This window comes from Mustela nivalis (assembly GCF_964662115.1).
Source record: "Mustela nivalis genome assembly, chromosome: 15".
Lineage (NCBI taxonomy): Eukaryota > Metazoa > Chordata > Mammalia > Carnivora > Mustelidae > Mustela > Mustela nivalis.
In genome coordinates this window covers 27,800,175-27,821,974 of record NC_139034.1, presented here as the reverse complement: position 1 = coordinate 27,821,974, position 21,800 = coordinate 27,800,175, and the positions used below count along the sequence as shown (strand labels likewise).

At 42.7% G+C, this 21,800-nt stretch overlaps 1 long non-coding RNA gene across 1 annotated transcript in view; it reads right to left on the bottom strand.

The window, feature by feature from the left end:
• Positions 1–21,800, bottom strand: part of LOC309848655 — a 56,493-nt gene that overhangs the window by 10,105 nt on the left and 24,588 nt on the right. Inside the window, exon 3 of the long non-coding RNA XR_014303191.1 lies at positions 11,938–12,052. This is a non-coding gene — a long non-coding RNA (uncharacterized lncRNA). The remainder of the gene's footprint in view (positions 1–11,937; positions 12,053–21,800) is intronic.

Below are 21,800 nucleotides of genomic sequence, written 5' to 3'. Positions count from 1 at the left end.
TGTAGTTTTCATAAGAAATCAAATTACCTAAGAATGTGATGATTATGAGGTCATTGCTAAAGATTTCGTGGACTCACACAGAAAGGTCACATCACAAATGGCCCAATATTACTGTTCTCCAAAGTCCAGACCTTCCCAAAGAGGGCTCCACCCCACCTCTACTCAGCAACACTAGCATGTAAGTCAAAAGGATTGTGAATGTATTTCAAGTATTCCAGTGTCCTTATATTAGCCAAGAGGAGATGCAAAGTATTTGTTAGACTTTGGTAAAGTAACAATGCATGCTGTGTAACCACTAAGAAAAAATAAATAGGTATGCTTGTGTCCTGCAGTTGATTGAGCATCCAACACTTGGTTTCGACTTAGGTCGTGATCTCAGAGTTGTGATCTCAGGGTCCTGAGATCAGGTCCCTCTGCCCCAGCCCCACTAGTGCTCTCGTTCTCTCTCAAATAAATAAGTAAATCTTTTAAAAAAGAATGAATACAGTTGATGCTTGAACAACATGGATTTGAATTGTGTGAGTCAACTTACACACAGATTTTTTTTCAGTACAGTACTGTAAATGTATTTTTCTCTTCCTTGTGGTTTTCTTAGTAACATTTTCTTCTCTCTAGCTTACTCTATTATAAGAATACAGTATATAACCCATATAACAAAATGTCTATCTTATCTGTAAGGCTGCCAGTTAAAAAACTTTTTTTTTATGTGTTTGAGCTTATCTTTATTGAGACTCCTTGCTTATGGATATTTTAATTAGATATGGGCATCTAGGTTTTTTTTTTTTTAATTCATTGAGAAAATAAGTTCACAGCTTTATGACTTTTTTTATTGCTCATAAAAAGTATTGCTGTCAATTCCTTAAAAGTAATATGTCTTTTTTCTTTCGTTGCTTTTAAGATGTCCCCTTATTCTTTAGTTTTCTGAATTTTCACCATGGTGCATCCCTTTTACTTTTCTTCTTGGAGATCATACAACTTCTTAAATATGTGATTGGTGTCCTTCCATACCTCTGGAAAATAGCCACTATCTCCTCAAATATTGCTTCTTCCTTCCTTCCTTCCTTCATTCTTCTTTTATTAACATAACCAGCCCATGGTGTAGCATACTGAATCATAAAGACAATTTCACTCCAAAAAGTCATTTAAATGCCAAATCAAAACACTGTGGTTGTTAATGATGGTTTATGCAGACCTGGTTATTTTATACAAATTAATATGCTTTAAAACTGTATAAGTGGGGCACCTGGGTGGCTCAGTGGTTTAAGCCTCTGCCTTCGGCTCAGGTCATGATCTCAGGGTCCTGGGATCGAGTCCCACATCGGGCTCTCTGCTTGGCAGGGAGCCTGCTTCCTCCTCCTCTCTCTCTCTGCCTGCCTCTCTGCCTACTTGTGATCTCTCTCTGTCAAATATATAAATAAAATCTTTAAAAAAAAAACTGTATAAGCGAAGGAGAGTCAGCAGGAATTTACAAATCTTAGCTTGCCCTGCTGGAGTGTGACCCACAAAGAGGTCTTTTGAGCCCATTCTGTTTCCATCAGAAAGTCCATCCCTAATATTAAGGCAAGAATAAAGGGTTATCATACAAGCCCCCATAGGGCAATAATGGACCAACACAAAGAGGAACAGATGAATAAACTTCATCTCCATTACAGTTTAAGGATTTGGGTGGTAGAAACTAACTGCCATGGTTAATGTGGTTTACACAGGAAAATATTTTCCAGGCTCCAAACACCTGAAATCTATAAATTTCTCTGTGTACTCATTCTTTTTAAAGATTAACATAATTTAAGATTATGCATTATGCAACTGTTAACTAGAAGCCAGGTAAAGCTTACTCTTTAAAAACAGTAAGAAAAAAAAAACAATCATTTTCAAGAGAGGATAGCAGATGTTATCAGATAGTTGGGGTAATTGGTTATTGGTTATGGAAAATTGGTTACCGTGGTTGAGGACAAGATCTAGGGCCAAGATGCCTGGGAGCTCAGTGTGGTGAAGCAACATCTCCTCATGTTCCCCCACTGGGCATGACCAGAGATAACTGCTGTGGGGTCCAAAGATCTTCTTCAACATCTCCGGATCTGTGTTCTCCTCCGTAAAAGTAGTGGGATTGACTAGGTTAACTTAAGGTCCTTTTTAGTTCTAGAATGCTGTGATTCATCTTTGATTCATTGATACGGATTTTCAACTGCCCCAGTTCATTCAGAGAAGCAGTTTATTTTTCCTGGTATTGATTCATATGAATTTGTCACAAAGTTCTTTATATAAGGCACATTGACTAACTCAACTGATAATTTGCTTATTAGCATTCTGCAAAGGAGACAGAAATCCACAGTTAGTAAGCTTTTCTTTTATCCTTCTTCTATAAAACTTAAGGACAAAAAAAGAAAGGTAAACTCAGTATTTCCTAAAGTGTATTCCATCAGCTCTGCAAGATATCATTAAAATTATATTTTTAAATTAAAATTAAAATTTTGAATTAAAAAATGTAATAAAAAATTTTTAAAGGAAAACATTAAAAATCTTTAAAGATAAAAAAGCTGAGAGCTCCCCCCCCCCCCGGGACTCTCTCATGGGTCATCTTTTACTTCCCCACAGTGTTAAATGCCATCTTTGGGCTCATGGCTCCACTCAAGGTTATCTCCACTCAGTCCCTTGGTCCTATCTGACTCCCCATTTCTCTCTATGACTCTTGAACACACTTTCCTTCCTACCTCGGGGACTTTAGACTTGCTTCCTTTAACATAAGCACCCTGCCGGTCGTTCTCAATCATGGACCCTAGTTGGCTTTTTAGAACTTGGTACAAGCGATCAGTATATTTCTTATTTGTTTCTTTGTTTGCCTCCTCCCTCAGGAGGCAAGCTGCTAGAGAGCAAGGCCATATCTGCCTGTTCTCCCAAGTATCCAGCGTGGTCTCAGGCACATAGCGGGTGCTGATAAATCTTTATTGGATAGATGAATGTAGTTCTTTTGGTTTCTTAAGCTAAAAGAGTCCCTTCACACCATTTGTCGGTGGTCAAGTCTAGAGCAGAGAGACTGGAACACCTCAAGGAAATGGATAGTTAACAGAGCTCTTAGATGTCTCCCTGAAGGATGAAAGCTTCAAGGGTGACTGGGGAAAGAACTGGTTGGGAGTCATTCCCACCTACTTCTCTGAAGAATCCCCTAAATACCAATTCTAACACAATATATTTTCCAAAAAGAGCCATAAAAATACCTCCTATTCCACTAACTCTTCTTTTTTTTTAAATTTTTTTATTTTTTATAAACATATATTTTTATCTCCAGGGGTACAGGTCTGTGAATCGCCAGGTTTACACACTTCACAGCACTCACCAAAGCACATACCTTCCCCAATGCCCATAACCCCACCCCCCTTCTCCCAACCCCCTCCCTCCATCACTAACTCTTCTTGAAATGTGTCTTTGATACTCCTCCTGTTGGGAGGTAGGATCTGTATTCCCTCCCCTTGAACCCGGGTAGGCCTATAATTTTAGCAGTGACATTGTGTCTTACAAATTCCATTGAAGAAAGAAACAAATAAGAAACAAGTCTACCTCATAAAAGGCAATAACAGCTTTCACCTGGTTCTCCTGGAATGCTTGCTCTTGGAACCTAGCTATCATTCTGTGAATGCCCAAGGAGACACATGGAGAGGACATGCATGGATGTTCTGGCCAATAGCCTCAGCTGCAGTAACATTTAAAAGCCAGTATCAGCCACCAGAAATTTGAGGAAGCCTTCTAGAAGACTCGAGTCCTCCAGTTATCAACCATGGCCTTTGAATCTTCCTAATCAAGATTCTCATCATATAGCAGAGAGAAGCCATCCCCTAATCTCCCATGTCCAGATTCCTGACCCACAAAAATCTGTGAGCATAATAAAATGGGTTTTTGAGGCCATTGTTTTTTAGGGTTTTGTTAGCAGCAACAGAAACTGTATTCTTTGTTGTTAGTTATAAAATGGTCCCTAACCTCTGTCAGTTGGACAAGTGGCAGTGTTGCCCCAATTGTGAAACTGCACACAAGGATCCTGTTTGGAGACATGAACCGTTCTTTCATTTCTGCATAAAGGTAGGGTGCTGTGGTGAGCTAGGGCCAGCTCACACTGGCTTAGGAGGTGCACAGAGCCAATCTGTACAGATCTTCACAGCTGGCCTAGTGGAAATAGTTACAGCACAGAAACTGGCAAGCACTATAAATTCAGGCTTTTTATCGCCCTCCAGAGAACTGGCTTACCAGCGTACCACTAGAAAGCTGTTGCTTCAGTTTTGTTGATACTAATATTTCTGCCTGATTGAAAAAAAAAAATTAAGTGTGACTTTACTAGAAGTTCTTCCTCCAAGGTTGCTCATAAGCCCATCTGTGGCTTAGTCAGTTAAGCATCTGCCTTTGGATCAGGTCATGATCTCCAGGTCCTGGGATCAAGTCCCACATCCTTGCATCCTCTTTGTCAGGCTCCCTGATCAGCGGGGAGTCTGCTTCTCCCTCTCCCTCTGCCCCTCCCTCCCAGCTCATGAGCTTGCCCTGTCTCTGAAAAAAATCTTTTTAAAAAAAATTTTTTTTAAAGCCTGTCTGTGATTTTCCAAGAGCTGCTCGTGAACCTAAAACTCACGGGTCAGCTCCCCCCGTCAAATGTTCTCTGCGAGGATTTCCACACGGGCTGTCCCATCGTCCCTGTGGTGCCCCTGACACAAAGTTACAGACAGCATCAGAGCAAGCCCAGGTGTTCTGGGATGGGCTGAATGCCCCATGACTCCTTAGGCAAGAGGGGTTTTCCTCCCTCTACTTAATGGGTTCATAGAAAGCTCTCCTGCTAGGGACAGCTGAGCCGCTCAAAGCCCAGCCAGAAAGCTCAGCGCTGCTGCCATTTCGGATGGTAAGTCACGGCAGGGGCCCTCCAGCCCCCCACTGCGGTGGCTGAGGGCCACACACATGACTGAGACAAACACAAAAGGATGAATCAGGCCTATGAATTGAGCCTTTAATAAAGGCTTGTGGAATTGCATTATTAAGTCAAATCTCCCAGTGCATAAGTGGTACTTTCTGGTACCACTCTAATAAATTACATCTCTGATGTATTATTTGCATAGCTATTAAGTATCTTCATTATTGGGATAGGAACTTGGGCAGCAAGGGATGGAGTATTAAGTCCTATAGTTGACTAACACAGTGGGAATGCTAGAAGTAAAACCAAGGTTTGCATTCATTCAAACTAGGGTTTGAGAAGGAAATAATCTCAACTCTTGCGCTGTATGCCCTCACATACTCATATCAGCAATTCTGCTTCTAACAGCTGAGCCTCCATATACATTTATATGTGGACAAATTAACAAAGAGGTGCTATAAGGAGGTTCCTCGAGATATTGTTTGGCTTCATCAACAGGTTACTAGTTTAAAATGTAGCGACCCATGAGAAACCTGGCTGACTGAGTTGGTTAAGCATCTGACTCTTGACTTGGCCTCCAGCCATGATCTCAGGGTCCTGAGATCAAGCCTCGCATTGGGCTCCATGCTGGGTGGAGACTGCTTAAGAGTCTCTCTCTCCATGTCCCTCTGCCCCTCGCCCCCTGCTTGCTCACGCTCTTTCTCAAAAAAAAAAAAAAAAAAAAGCAACCTATGTAATGAAATATTAAAAGCTCTTTTAGAAGAGGTCAGGCCTGTGTATTTTTATATAGCTAAATCTCTAAAATACCTTCAGTGACAAAAACCAAAGCAATGTAGGCTGTATATAATATTGCAAATTGGCTAAAAAATATATATGTGGGTCTGTGCATGAAAAATCTCTGAAAGGAAACAAGACAAACTGTTGCAGGGAATTGGGTTAAAAGGACAAGCAATTTGGGTTGGTGGAGCACCTGGGTGGTTCAGTCAGTTAAGCATCTGCCTTCGGCTCAGGTCATGATCCTGGAGTCCCGGGATCCAGCCCCGTGTTGGGCACCCCACTCAACGGAGAGCCAGTTTCTCCCTCTGCCCCTCACTCTGCTTCTGTTCTCTCTATCTCTTTCACTCTGTGTGTCTCTCAAATAAATAAATAGAATCTTAAAAAAAAAAAATTCGGACAGAAAAGAGTCTGACTTTTCAATTATATAGTTTTGTTCTGTTTGAAATTTTTACCACATGCATATATTTTAAAGCTTGAGAAATCACATATTGACTCAATAATAAGTTAATGTAACTTACTAAAATAACTTAATTTGGGTTAAGATACTTGAGAACCTTCTAGACAGTTCTGTCCTCTTCATTTTTTATTGTGCCTGAGAAGCTCTTGCAGTTATCATCTTCTGCTAATGAACCACACCCTTAGAGATTCACTCTGACCTCAAGCAGCTCACTGAAACGTTCTTTCAAAAAAGATAAGTCTGTTTTACTTGTTTATCATTGTATCTCCCAGCACCTGGAACAGTACCTTGTGCACAGTGAAGGCAAATAAACAATGAAAAAGTATAATATGTCAGACTGTAGCTAGTTCTGTGAAGAAAATTGAGCAGAGGTGGGGAGGGATACGTTTCAGTTTTTTAAAAGGTGAATCAAGAAAGCTTTATCAGTAAGTTGTTATTTGAGTCAAGACAAAGGATTTAGAAGAGCAAGGCCCAAGACTGTTGGGAGTAAGAGATTTCCCAGCAGAAGAGTAGCAAGTGCAAAGGCCCTGAGGTGCGAGAACATGTCAAATCATATGCTGAATTTCTTCTAAATTTTATATTCAAATATATGATATCATATCATCATAACACAGGAGTATGAATACAATAGATTTTATATATTTCATCATTTCTTTGATTTCTAGGGTTAAAGACACTAACCGAATAAATAATTTTGTTATTTTAAGCAAATGGAGATTGTTGTTCTAAGGGAATTAGAACTGAAATTACTAGCCCAAGAGAATTGGGGTGACTCCTTTGAGAAATCCTGCATGATTCTTGAGAGCTAAAGCTGCTTCTTAACAGTTGAAAATATGCAGGGCAGTTTTGCAAATGACCTTGAGCCATAAGATTTAAGCACCTTTTAATGGACATTCTCCCAATATGGATACCCAGTCCACACTTGTCTAATGGAGTAATCTCTTAGCTCCTACCTGGATTCAGGGTCACATTGCCTAATTCTCAAGCTCATTTGGGTCTGCAACATCCTGGACCAGAATCAATAAACCTCTCCTTCTTCTGATTCTCAGCAACTACTTCAGGATCTTGTTCTACTTTACCTCCTTATAATATTTGACTCTCTCTTTCTCTTTTTTTTTGGAAGTATAGTTAACATAATTAACATACAGTGTTAGTTTCAGGCATACAACATGGTGATTTGACAGTTCTGTATGTGACTCAGTGTTCTCCATAGTGTGGTTACCATCCATACCATACAAAATTATTACAATATTATTCACTATGTTCCCTATGCTGTGCTTTTCATCTCAATGACTTATTTATTTTATAACTGGAAGTTTGTACCCCTTATTCTCCTCCACCTATTTTGCCCATTCCCCCCAAACCCTTCCACTCTGGCAACCAACCACCAGTTTCTTCTTTGTATTTATGATTAGGTTTCTAGTTTTTGTGTGTTTCTTTGTTTTGTTTTCTAGATTCCCTGTATAAGTGAAATATGTGGTATTCTGACTTATTTCACTTAGCATAGTATGTTTTAGGTCTATCCTTTTGCAAATGGCAAAATCTCCTTCTTTTTAGGAGGGGTAATGTCTCATTTGTATGCTTGAGTAATATATCCCTGTAATATATATCACATCTTCCTTACTCAGTCATCCATCTATGGACACTTGGGCTGCTTGTGTATCTTCTTGGTTATTGTAAATTGTCCGACATTCTTGATGACAAAACGCTTCCCCCAAACTCTACTTTGGCTTCTGTAACAGTTTTCCACTAATCTAGGATCTTTCCCAGTCTCCTCCTTCTTGTGCTCTTCCCTAAAGAGTGATGTTCCCAGGGTCTGTTTGACTCTTTTCCTTCTCTTCCTGGCATTGACTCTCAGTTAAATGCTTATAACATTCTCCCTATATTAATCTATTGGGAGAAATGAGACCATTTCCGCCCCATCCCCACTACCATTGCCATTGTAACTCATGAGTAATGTCACCTGTTCAGTGTTAAATAGAAAATCTAATAACACAGTGAATAATATTAACCATATATGGAAGAAAACAGAGAGATCATGCAGAAACACAAAACTGAAGCTATTTATTTGTGTCTGTCCAAGCCCAGTAAACTGCCCTTGTGTTTTGCCCTTCCTGAAGGAAGACTTAAATAGAAGGATGTGGTCAGCAGGCGACCTAAAGAAAAAGCCACTAGACACTGCAAGCCTGTCTACGTGTCCAACACACAGTCCAAAGGAGAGGGAGCCCTTGCTGCCTGACCTGAGAGCTCACTGCCATGGTTCATTTGCTGTTTTCCCAACCCTCTACCCCAGTCTGCCTTAAGCAAGCATTCCATAGCTATGCTACTTAAGAATCTCAACTTTTGGTATATGGGTAAGAAGGAAAAAAATAGAAAAGACACCAATATCCATGTCCCCACTTCAGCCCCTTCTCTTCTTCTGAACCTCTGGTGAAACCCCTCCATGGGTACAGGCATAGGTCTCCTCAATCTGATTGTGGCTTACGGCAAACAGATGGTACTGGCTCTCCCAGGACCAGAGATCACCAACTTGGGACGCTCCCATTTCCAGGAAGAGCAAAAGGAAGAGGCTAGGATCTGGAGATTGTTTACTCAGGAATCAAACCTCCTAGGTTCAAATCCCAGCTCAGCCACTTACTGGTTATGTGCCTTCAGCAGGTTACATGCATTGTTGTACCTCATTTTTCTGGTCTGCAAAATGGGGATAAAAAGAGCATCTAGCTTAGAGTTTTAAGCATTCAGGAGTTAATATGTTTGAAGGGTGTTGAACAGTGCCTGGCTCAGAGTGAAATTCTCAGTGTCCTCCTAATGGGTAGGGAGGGGCAGGAGAAATACCACAAACCTCAGCAGTCCTGTGCTCAGAACAGTCGTTGTGCCTCTCCTAATTTCTGCTCATTAGAGCAGAGCTTGCTTCTCACTGATTCTTTTCCCCCAAGGCAATTACATCAGAAGCATGGTGCTTCTTCCTCTGGTTGTTTTTTTCTAAGACCCAAGCAGAAGAGAGGAATCAAATGACTCTTCATTCAACTGCTTTATCTTCCTCAGGGTAAGAAGTTTAATAAATTAGAACATTCTTCCAGCTGGTTCCTGTGGAGAGTACAAAGTTACCTTTTGAATTATGACATATTTTGAACTAAATATTGCTATTAAATGAACATTTCCACAGCCCGGTGTCTTCCTTCCGTGGTTTGCTGTTTTGTTTTTATAAGGGAGCAAAAATCATTTGTAGAAAATAATTCTCATGTGTAGGTAGAAACGGTTTCATTATTTTAACCCCAACCTCAGATTTAGCTAAGCACTAACAAAATTTCAAGACACCGACTCCACAGTGCCTAGCAACATGTACATGAATATTCTGGACCGGCAATTCAATAAGAGTCATTCATCTTCCTTCCCTAACTTAGATGTTATGCTCACCAAGCAGCCTCCTGATTATAATTTGTCTTACAGTAATTTGTCTTCAGGCAGAGAATGTACTTAGCAGTGAACTTAAGTCTTTGGAAGAACGTAGTAGATTTGTTTCTACTCTAAATTAATGAACTGACATGTTGGTTGTGCATCAGTCCCTTGTGAGTTCGATGTATATGAAACAGCTCCTAAAACACTGGTTCGTTCGGTGGTAGGGGGGTGATTGCAAAGTAGAGTTCCTCATCCTCCAAAGCCGCTTGAATGCTGTGGCCACATTCAACTTTGATTGCCATTTTGTAAGCCCTAATGGGGATCCTCCTAGTTTACCTTTATGACATCTCCATTCAGTTCTTTGTTCCTGCAGCAACTACCGTAGCTACATCTCCTATTATGACCTCTATCTGTATCTTCCCAGTGGACCCTAACTGAATCCCACAGGCATTTCAAGGTCAGCATTTCTAAGATATAATGTATAGTCTTGTCCTGCAAGCCCATTCTTCCTACTGCCCCTAAGGATGTTGGGAGATCATGGAAAGGCTTTAAACAGAGAAGTAACATGATTTGGTTTGCATTTCTGTAAAAGTTCTCTACCTGGTATATAGAATATATTGTTAGAGGGCAAGAATGGGTACAGCAGTGCCAGTTAGCAGGCCATTGCTGTCATCTAGGTTAGCAACCATGATCTGGACTGAGTTCTTCCCACTGGAGATAAAAAGAAGGGGACAATCCAAGGGACACTTACCAGCTGTACTCCTGATAATCAGATGTGGAAAGTGGGACAGATGGAGGTACCAAAGATGACTCCCTGATTTCTGGTAGATGGGGGGATCATACACTAAGAAATAGGGAGGAAAAGCAGCAGGTTTGGGGAGGAAGATCATAATTTCTATTTTGGACATGTTGCATTTGACACATCTCGGAGATCCAGAAGAGAATACCACGGAGGGAATTGAACTGAAGGTTAGAGCTCCGCTGAGAGAAATGGGTCAAAGTTGTTAAGTTTAGAAGTCATCATATTGATAGTCCTTTTATTGGTGAGTACGCATAGGATCATCAAGGGAATGAGTGGAGAAAGAGAAGAGAGACATTAGAAGAGAACTGTGCTCTTCCAGCTGCCTTCTAATTGTATTCTTACAATACAAGAAGTCAGATTGATCTGTAGGATTTGGCAAAGAAATCTGAGAAGCAACGTCCAGAAATGTGGGAAGAGAACAAACAATGGTGATACCAAGTGAAAGAAGTACTCCAGGGAGGAGGGTGCGGCTCCCTGTGTGCGCTGCTGATCAGAGGGCAAATGGAAGTTTCTACAATCTTTCTGTTGGGAAAAATTCTATCATAGAATTGGAAAACACTTATTTAAAAAAACAACACCACCTCTCTGGATAGCTGTACATTATGTTTTGAAATGCAATGTAAATCCTAATTACATGTAGTAAAGCAACTTTTCAAAAATGGTGTATGCAGCACCAAAATAAGGAATTCAAGAAAAAACCCACATAATTGTTCATCCAGAAAGTTTATCATTGCAATGTCAGACATTTCAGTGTTTCCAAATATCTCAGTGTCTGGCATCATATAAACCAAATGGGCAGATGTTTGACAGTCTTTTTTTTTTTTTTTTCTCATGAATCATCTTGATATTTAGCATCATGTGTAAAACAACATAAAACTTTCCACAACACACTGACCCACATTCCTTTCTCTTTTTTTTTTTTTTAAGATTTTTTTATTTATTCATTTGAGAGAGTGCACAAGCATGGGAAGAGGCAGAGGGAGAGGAAGAAGCAGCCTCCCCACTGAGCAGGGAGCCTAATGTGGGGCTCAATCCCAGGACCCCGGAATCATGACTGGAGCTAAAGGCAAATGCTTAACCATCTGAGCCACCCAGGCACCCCACATTCCCTTCTTTTTAGCATAAAACCACAGGTTGCACCTTGATCCGTTTGGTTTATGCACTACTGGTTTCTTAAATCACTTAGAACACCATTTGTCAGTGTTCTCAGACTCACAGATAAAATATCACATGTGTTTCCTCCCACCATGAAGCCAAATCCAGATAAATTTGGAGTCAGTAGCATAAGCCCTCTAAGATCACCATCTCAGGCCTTGCATGTTTCCAAGGTGATAAAGCTGTGCAGCTAGTTACTATTCCAAAGCACACAGCTAGATTCCCATCACTATGATATATTCCATTTTCTATTCAATTTCATCCCCTGGAGAAAACTCAAGGGTTATATGGAATTTCACATTTAGACTTGCCCTTCTGTCAAACATTAATAGGATCATGGAATCATAATGCAAAGGGAGACCTGGGGAACTCATGGGATCAATCCACTCCCCTTCAGCAGGAGAACATTTAACCTAACCCTCAGGAACTAAGAAATCCTTGTATTTAAAAGAGCTCCCTTACCTTCCAGAAGAGAAGATTCTACAACCTCCAGCAAACAGTTCTCAGTGCTTAGCAACATCTATCCTGTGAGAATGCTGGGTGACATGTCAAAATGACCGTCACAGTAGAAGATTGCCTGTCAAAGACAGAATGGGAAGAAAATGACCTAATTTACCTTGTGATGACTTGAAATAATACTTTGAATTCTGGAAAATATTCTGGAAAAATGAAAACATCAAAACAGAGCCAGTTCATAATGTAATGTTTTCCACATTATATTACTCATGCCTGGAAGAGTCCAGAGGTCACTTGGGTCAACTCTTGAGAGGTTGTGAGAATTAACCACTGTCACTCACTGTACCCTTTTCCCCTGCTTCTTCCAGTAAATAAATCTCCCAGTGGGATAAAACTTAATTATTTGAACCGTGTCTGCTCAGTTACATATTCTGCCTTGCCCATGATGAATGCTTTAATAAGACCATAAGTCCTTTTTTTTTTTTAAAGGTGAATATCTCTGAGAATTTTCTGGTTTTCTCCAAGAGCTTAGAAAATTCACAGCCGATGTGTTTAGTCACCCTTTCAGCAACATTTGCAGGATGCCTACTATGTGCCAGACTCAGGATTAAATGCTAGGCAGAGAAGTGTCTGTTGTAATAACATTCAGCATATGTAAACCCTATGTTAGACACTGAAGGTAAAATGGTGAGCAGAACAGTCTGGTCTTCGTGGAACTTATAATTTACAGGTGGAAAAAGGGAATGACCAAAGAGCCATACAAACAAATATGAGATGACCTCTTTGTTAAGAGCCTCTGAATATGTAAATAGAGGGATCCTTCTAATAGGGGGAAATAATTATTGAGAGGTGATCTGATGATCAAGTAGATTAAGATGAGCTAGCAAGAGTATTCCAGATAGAGAAACCAGCCTAAGCCAATGTGCTTGGAGATGAAGCACAGTAGATCATTTAAAGAGCTAAAGAAGGCCAGTGTAGTTGGAGCACAGAGAATGCAGGGAGAATGGGGTGGGGGAGGAGCTGTGGTGACACAGCTGGACGTTTGGTAAAATTCTGGTCTCTGTCCTAAGAGCAATTGAAAGCTATCACAATCTTTTAGACTGTGGAAGGGATGACACAGTTAGACTTGTCTTTCAGGAAAAATATGGTGTCTAGAGGAGAGAGGTGGGAAAGGATGTGCAGAGCCATTTGAAGACTAGCATAATAGGTTAGCCTAGAGAGGGAAGAAAGGACTACCATGATGGCAGTGGAGTTGGAGACAAGACAAAGACTTTGACAGAACTTGGTAATGCATTGGTAGTGGTTAAGGAAGAGTTTTCAAGGATGACACCTAGATCTCTGGCTTGCAACTAGGACACATGATAGTACCATTCACTTGGATGAGGGATGGAGAAGAGAATCATGGCGGGTGGGAGGGTGGGAAGGATGGGGATGGTGATCATGAGCTCAGTTTTATAGCACTTTAATTGGAAGTGCCTTTGAAACATTCAGAGAAGGATGTCATAGAGATAGTAAGGTGGACAGACCCAGCCGAGGCAGAGAGGAGGTGGACGTGTCGTGTTGGGTGTCCTGTATGTGGCAGCTGAAACCACAGGCCAAGGGAGAGAATGCAAGGAAAGAGGAGAAGGGGGGCTAGTGACAGCCCTGAGGACTCCTGTCCATAACGACAGTAGGGGAAACTACATGGGAGACAAAGTAGACGTGAGCAGGGGGCCGGAAAGAAAATCAGGGCATGTGATACCATGGAAGCCAAGGGAAGAGCTTGTCCCCGGAAGAAGGGAGGAGCTACTAGTATGGAAGGCAACAGAAACCTACCTGGAATGGAAAGGAGACAGGGATTACAAACAGAAACCACGTTTTCAGAAAACGAGCCGTGTGAAGGAGTGGCAGATGCTGATAGAGAGCATAGGGTTTATAAAGGTTGGTTTTTTCTTTTTGAACATGAGAGAGATGAGTGTATGTCAGTGTCAGTGGGGAGACCTGTGACAGGTTGAAGATACAGTAGATAGAAGGGGCAAGCAAGGGGCGCCTGGGTGGCTCAGTGGGTTAAAGCCTCTGCCTTCAGCTCAGGTCATGATCCCGGGGTCCTGGGATCCCAGGATCCCAGGGTCCCGCACCAGGCTCTCTGCTCCGAAGGGAGCCTGCTTCCTCCTCTCTCTCTGCCTGCCTCTCTGCCTACTTGTAATCTCTGCCTGTCAAATAAATAAATAAAATCTTTAAAAAAAAAAAAAGAAGAAGAAGAAGGGGCAAGCAATAGGGAAAATTTCTTGGGGATAGGAGCCTTAGGTGGAGAGGACTTATTTTGAAGGTAGTCATTGTGCGTGTTGACAAAGTCAGGTTCTTAGACTATACAAAAACCAACAACCATACTACCAGAGCCAGAAACCCAAAGATACTGTTGGTGGTTCTTCCAGCCTCCATCTTGAGGATGGCAGGTCTAGTCAGGGTGCCACCTCAGAGTCCACCCAGCACAGTGGTAATCTGAGCCTGAGGCTTGGCTCAACCCATGGAGACTGCCCGTCCAATAGGGAAACGTTCTCATTTTGTGGCTCCTGGTACTTGTAAACCTACCTCACAGAATGAAGTCTCCAGGGGCCCAGATGTGGTTCTGGCACAAAAAAACAAAAACAGTAAGCAGACAAGGTGAGTACACCAATAGGTATTATATAAAAGGTCCAGGAGTTGGCAGAGATAAGGAGAAGTCCCTCAGCCCTCTCTTTGGGTTTGAGAGAAGTTATCACAAGTGACTGTCTAGTCACTTTCTAACTCTTGGATACAGCTGGTAGCTGCTTATTAAAGGCAGGGTTGGGACCCTATGTCTGTCCACAGCACCTAGCGCTGTCCCTGATTCAGAGCAGCTGATGGACCAGGAAGGATCCGTCACAGGGAGTAGAAAGAAGGAGAAAGAGAAAGAAAGCTAGAAAGGTCCATGCTGTGGGGAGGTGTTTGCCTATATTCTGTGAGTAGGTGGTAGTGACGAAAGTTTGTCAGCTATACTATCAGGCAATAGCAGATCCATCCAGACACATTTTAGACATTAAGACATTTAGACACATTCCACTTGGAGGTGTGCCAATAGAAGCCTTCATGAGGCTAGGGAACAGGTTGGGAGACAGGAACGAGAGTGGGAAGGTTAGAATTGGCAGTCAGAGGTTTGCATCTGGGAGTTGTCGACTGTAGTTGGAGCAATTGGAAAATGAAGGCAAGACTCTGCTGGAAGGAATGATCGCGAACAAACACTGAGGTCCTCGGTGGGCCAAGGGAGGAACCAAGATGTCTGTAATGTCCAATTCCCAGAAGGGGTGGGGGGACCAGAAGGGGAGCCTCAGAGAAGCAAGGTTTCTGCCCTTCCTCTCTCTGTGTATTTGGTGAACACGAGTTCTTCAGCTCAACAAACATTGTCTTTTTTTCTTTCTTTCTTTTTTTTTTTTTTTTTTTACAACAGAAAGTACATTTATTTTCTTTTAAAGTTTTTTATTTCAAGTTCAGTTAACATACAGTGTTATGTTAGTGTCAGGTATATGTATAATATAGTGATTCAGCACTTCCATCCATCACCCAGTGCTCATCACGACAAGTACGCTCCTTAACACCCATCACCTGTTTTGCCAGCCACATCTTCTATTCTGTGAAACCTTTCCCCGTCGCTTCGTCTGGCTCTTCCCCACTTCCCAACCATGCTGCTCAGGATGCATGGTTTCCTCACTTCCACTGGCTCAAACATTTTGTACGTTTCTAAACTGAACCCCACAGACATCTGTCATAACATTCTCACGTGGTGTTGAGGTGTAGGGTTTACCTGCCTGATCTCTCACTAATGACTGTCAGCGTTCAAAGGCAGAGTCAGTCTCTCATGTGGAGCAGCTCCAGCAGGATCATCAGGTCAGTGTCATTTTGAGGAGTCCGTGAGTGCATGGGCATGGCATTCGTATGGAGAGGGTCAAGGGCATTTGGACGGTCAGACACAGAACCCAAGAGGCTCACAAAGAGAGAGAGTAGGCGATTTGGAAGCTGACCGCAGAGCAGAATGATAACACCCAATGCTTCCCACATGCCAGGCACTATGTCAGCCTGTGTGTGGTAACTTCTCAGTCTTCCCAAAGCCCTTGGTATGCCAGGGATACAAACAAGAGATCCACCCCTCGGAGAGCTTACTTGCCCCAGATCACAAACCTAGAAAGTGAGAGAGGAACAGTTTAAATGTGGGTAGTCTGGCCGGCATCAAAAGTCTGTCTTACTCATTACATGCCACCTTACCTTCTATATGAGATGCCTTCAAAGGCAGTGCAATGGGCTGAATTGTGTGCCTTCAAATCCCAAGGCTGAAGCCCAACCCTCAGTACCCCAAAGGTCTTTAGGGAAATAATAAAGTTGAAATGAGGCATTAGTGTAGACCCTAGTCCAATCTTTCAGGTGTCCTTATAAAAAGAGGAAATTTGGACACACAAAGAGATACCAGGGATGTACATGCAAAGCAGAGTGACGACGTGAGAACATGGAGACAAGCCAGCCATCTGCAAGCCAAAGGGAGAGACCTCAGACCCGCCGCCACCACCACGATGTGGGACTGCCCACCTCCAGAACTGTGAGAAAATAAATTCCTGGGTTTTAAGTCACGCAGTCTGGGGGACTTTGTTATAACAGTCCCAGCAGATTAATGCCGGTGGACAAAGCTGTGGAAGATTGGGTCACAGAAGGACAGTGTCAGAATGTGAGGATGACAGAGAGCTCACCTGTCGAAGTCTAGACCATCAGCGTGATGACAAGGGGGTGACCTGGACACAATTCCCAGAAGGCTCAGCTATCCTCAGTGTTCTGAGTCTAAAGTTTCATCGTATTCTTAAATTTCCACAGCACTTTTCCAGAGGTCTTTCCTGTTCCCCTCTCTCTTTTGGCCCACCCCTGGAGGTTGGAGGGGTAACTGTGGGCATACTGTGGGTTGTCTGGTCTTGGACTCCAGATCTCACACTAGGAAACATAGGCTCAGAGTCTGGGAAGCCTCCCAGCCAGGACCACCATCCCTGCTCCCTCTTATCCAAGCCGAGTCATTCATACTTTAATGAGATTATTTTCCAACTCAGCCATTTATCCTTAGTTCCATTTATCCCTTTGCCATCTGGTCCCCTTATGTTTGCATGTAAGGCTAGTGGCTTTCTTTGTCTAAGTAGATTTGTCAATAGTTTATAATTTTTTCTTCTCATGATCATAATATTTATTTTTCATATTAGATAAACTCTTCTGGAGACTTGGAGGAAAGAGATTCCCCCCGTCGCCATTTCTTTTTAACCTGAAATTTTTGTTTCTGGGACACATGGATTTTGGGAATGAGCAAAACTTCCCAAACCAACATATTTTCTCATTCTATTGCTTCTGCATACCCTAAACTAGTATTTCATTTAAAGAACTATCTTAGATTAGGCTGGCCTCTCAGCAAATGGTCCAGAGGGCCAGCTCATGCAAGGTGTAGCCCACTTCCTTCCAAACTGAATCCCAAAGCCAGGCCAATCCCATGCCCAGGAGAGTTTAACTTCTACCTTTCTCAATCTCCAATGCTTCAAGTTCATAGTCTTCAAGCTACTTATCCTCTGGTTGTTCAAACCCTCAGCCCCTCCCCATTACTTATGTCCTTCTTAATTACTAATCTCTTTCATCAGTAAAATTGATGCTCTTTACTTACCATCACATTATTTCGAGGTTTTCCTTTTTTTTTTCTTTTCTTTATTAAAGGACTGATATGCCAGTTCTACCCTAATGGACCGCAACACACTGTGCACCTGTCAAGAGCTTTGAGGAGCCATCTAAGGAAGGCAAGTTTTGGTGGGAAAGCCAGTCCTGCCCTTGGTGCCGGGAATATGATAAACTGTCCTCTCCTGACCTCGACAGCTCTGTTAGGCCAGTCACTGCCTCTGGCTCATTCCCCATCATGTCCCTGGTACCGGGTGCACAGTGAGAGCTCAATAAATAGACAGATGAATGGCTTTATTTTCTAAAACACCAACACATGGGAAAACATCAGCAGAGACTGAAACGAGCATGGTAGGTGAAACAGAACATGAGAATGTTGTCAGTGCATCTGAGAACAAGTGACTAAAACATCAGTGACAGAGTGCCTGGGTGGCTCAGTGGGTTAAGCCTCTGCCTTCAGCTGGGGTCGTGATCTCAGTCCCGAATAGGGCTCCCTGCTGAGCGGAGAGCCCGATTCCCTTCCCACCTGCCTGCCTCTCTGCCTACTTGTGATCTCTCTCTCTCTGTGTCAAATAATTAAATAAAATCTTTAAAAAAAAAATCAGTGACATCTAGGATTGATATACTTCCTAATTTCTGGAGGGCTTCAAGTCTCCCACGAGATTTGTACCAACAAGTATGTCTGAAGGACAAAGCCTCACCAGGTTTCTGTGAGGATTCCAGAGATCGTGTATGTAAAGCTGCTACTACAATGCCCAAAATGCAGCAAGAGCTTTAGAAACAGCAGAGAGGCCCTCTTCTTTGCTAGTGATCCGACAGGTTCAGTTCCAGAACCCAGGGTTTGCATTTCCTGGCCTGTGACAGCATCCTCAGTGTTTTTCCCACGCCATCCTCAGACTGATGGGAACACCTAAAGGCAGCAGGCATGACACCTTAAGAAGACCACGGATACTCCTCTGCCCCCATCTTGCTGGGGAAAGAGATGTGGTGCACTGTACCCCGTGGTTACGGCAATCAGCGCTAAATGGCTGGAAGTCAAGCCTGGGAACCATGCAAACATTATGCGCAGTGTACCTTCTGGTGATTGCCGCAAGGTCCTCATGCTGATTACCTGCTGGCAGCTCTTTCACCAAATACATAACAACATGAGGCTCCTAAGCTCCAAGGACTGAAGTGGGAGCCCTCATATAACTGAGATCTGTAGTTCGGAGGGACCATAATTATTGTTCAAACTTCTCTCCCCAATAACAAGTGCATCACTGAGCTGCCATCGGACATTGTGCCGATGGTAAATATAATACCTGAGTCCCCTCTGGTTGAGGCGACCTGAATCAGTGCATCATTCTGAGATGCAGTCCAGGTTTGTTTGTTTGTTTGTTTGTTTGTTTTTGTCTGGCCTGACCTTTTTCTGAATTTTTGAGAATACCTGAAATAGTGGAAGTAGCATCCATTTTCCCGGGCCCACCTTCCAAGGGCTGCACTTAGTTTACCATTTTTCTCCACCCTTTCTCTTGTGCCATCCTCCTGAGGATGTGACTGGGCCACACATTAGCCTTCCAGGTAGGTGACAGAAATCCCACACACAGTAAATGGTCCACTGGGCTCCTCCGCTTGTGCATTGGGTGGCCTGGGGCAAGGCACTTGGACTCACTGAGGTTTAGTTTCCTTGACTGTAAAATGAAAAGATAAACCTGCTTCATCAACCTTTCCTGAGTATTCAGCGAAGGGACAAATATGAATTGTCCCTACCCAAGATTGACAAAGTAGCTTTCCTCGTGGTGGTAAGGACACTAACATGGTAGAATGTTTGTTACACTTTATCAATTTCTTCCATCTCATTGCACTGACATTATGTGTCCTTCTACTTTTCAAATAGGCTCTAATGGTCTATTTATTTCCCAGAGATGTCACATTTATATAGAAATCCCTCACTACCTTTGCCACGTTGTGTTCTCGTCACCCAGCCTTCTTCCACTCTAACTGAATGCTTAGTGCCCTATCCTGCCTCACATTCCCTGGTCTCTCCATCTGGAAAGCTCTCTTCACTCCTGTCTCCTCCCTGAGACTTTTTCCCTTTCATTCATGAACACATTTATTGCCCCATATGTTGGGGATGTAGCAGTGAACCCAACAGTCCCTGCTGTTGTGGAGCTGACATTCTACAGGGAGGGAAGAGCCAGTAATTAGTAAATAAATCTCTCATATGCCAGGGCCTGGTAGAGTTATAACAAAGAGTAGAACAGAATAAAGGGATGCTGGGATTTAGGTTTAGCTGGGAAGGTTTCTCTGAGGAAAGGACCATTTGAACATAGTCCCGAAGGACATATGGCAGGAATCTCACAGAAAGTCTGGGAGAGAGTATTCCAGGAAACAGGAAGAGCAAGTGCAAAGGCCCGGAGGCAGAGAAGGGCTAAAATATCCCTTCTTGAGAAAGCATTCCCCTTGACACCCCATTTTAAATAATGTTCTCTTTCTCAGGGTACACCATTCTTTTTGGAGTATTTAATCTTCATTTATGTTTTATATCTTAGCGTATGTAATTTAATTAGTCTCCCCCTCTGAATTACAAGTTCCATGAAGGCAGGCATCATATCTGTTCCCACTTTCCCTTATTTGTGTACCCAGAGTTCACCCTCTGGTCTGGTATTTGTATAGTTACTGGATGAATCGATCAATTTCAAATGGTCATTAATGGCAATGTGCAGTAATTTTGCCTTGTGTGAGAATTTCCTTTTAGAAATCAGTATATAGGGTGGGGCAAGGGGAATCTCCCCTAAGGAACTGACACACTTCCTTCTTGCAGCTAATGAGCACAAACTGAGTATAATACATCCATTTCTGCTTTGTATGGCAAGGATCTTACACTCAGTAAAGATAATTCATTAAGATTTGAGGTTGGCACCTTCTCCTGTGTTTTTTTCTTAATGATGAGATTGTGCTTGTATTCTTTTATTCATTGGATTCCTCTTTTTGTGTAATTTAATTAAGATACAAATAAAAAAGGAGCGATAATTAGGTAAAGAAGGAAGAACAGAAGAGGGGGGAGAAAGAGAGAAAAGAAAATAGATTCCTCTTTAAGATATATCTTGTCACTGCTTTGCAAGTTGAAATTAGAAACATAGCTAGCTTGTGCTTTAAATGTTATGACAGCTGCCTGTGACTATTGCTTGACATTATTAGGACCAATGCTAAGTATTTTTACATGTATGTAAAATTAAATTTTAAAATCTCTTTAAATTCCCAGTAGGCTATAGAGTAGATATCAATAGCCCCATCTTACAGATGAGTGAGGGTCATAGAAGTTAAGTAACTTGGCCTGAAAACAGAAGAAAGTGGAAATGAGTGCCTTCCAATGGCTTGGACAGGGCTGTCAAAATTAAATGTGAGTTGTTTTGTTCTGCCTCTCCTCAAGCTTCCATTAAGCGTCACCCCACTAAGAAGAGGTGTGCCCCTCCAACAGAGATCATAACCTTACTCCAAGGAACAGGGGTGGGGTGGGGTGGGGCGGGGGGGGGGGGGTATGGAGAGTCCTTTACAAACATCCATTATCCCCTTAACTGAAAAGGCTCTGAATGCAGGTACATCCTATGGTCTTTATTTTTGAAGCCTTTTTTTCTTTTAATAGCAAAAGAATGCATGACACTGATTGTAAACTGTCAAGTTGGGTGCTGGGAAGCCTCTCAGACCTGCACTAAGAAAGGTGATAATGAATTCAGTGTTGCCAATTCTGAGGGAACTGAGAGAAAACACCTAGAGGTTCCCATTAGTCCCAGTAGTGAACCAGATCCCTCCTTGCTTCCAAGGTGCAGCCACTATTTCTCTGTGCTGCTCCCAGCTCTGGGGCTCTGGAACGTCGGGTCAATCCCTGGGACGCAGAATCCTAGGGCTTTGGGCCCAGGAGAGAGGGGCGGCTTCTATGCACACACACGTCCATTTACACGCCACACGTGGTCACAAAGCACAGACAGCACACACGCTCAGCGCCCGCACAAACATCGACCTCACCCACCCACCTATATCAACACCACAACACAGGCGCACGCGACCTCACACACCTCGCCCACTCGTGCACTCACACCACACACTGGCGCGCAACACCCGAGCTAGCACACGCTCGCACACCGGCTCACACCCCGTGCACACACCCTCTTGCGCGCGCCCAAGCCCTTGCTCGCCTGCACACA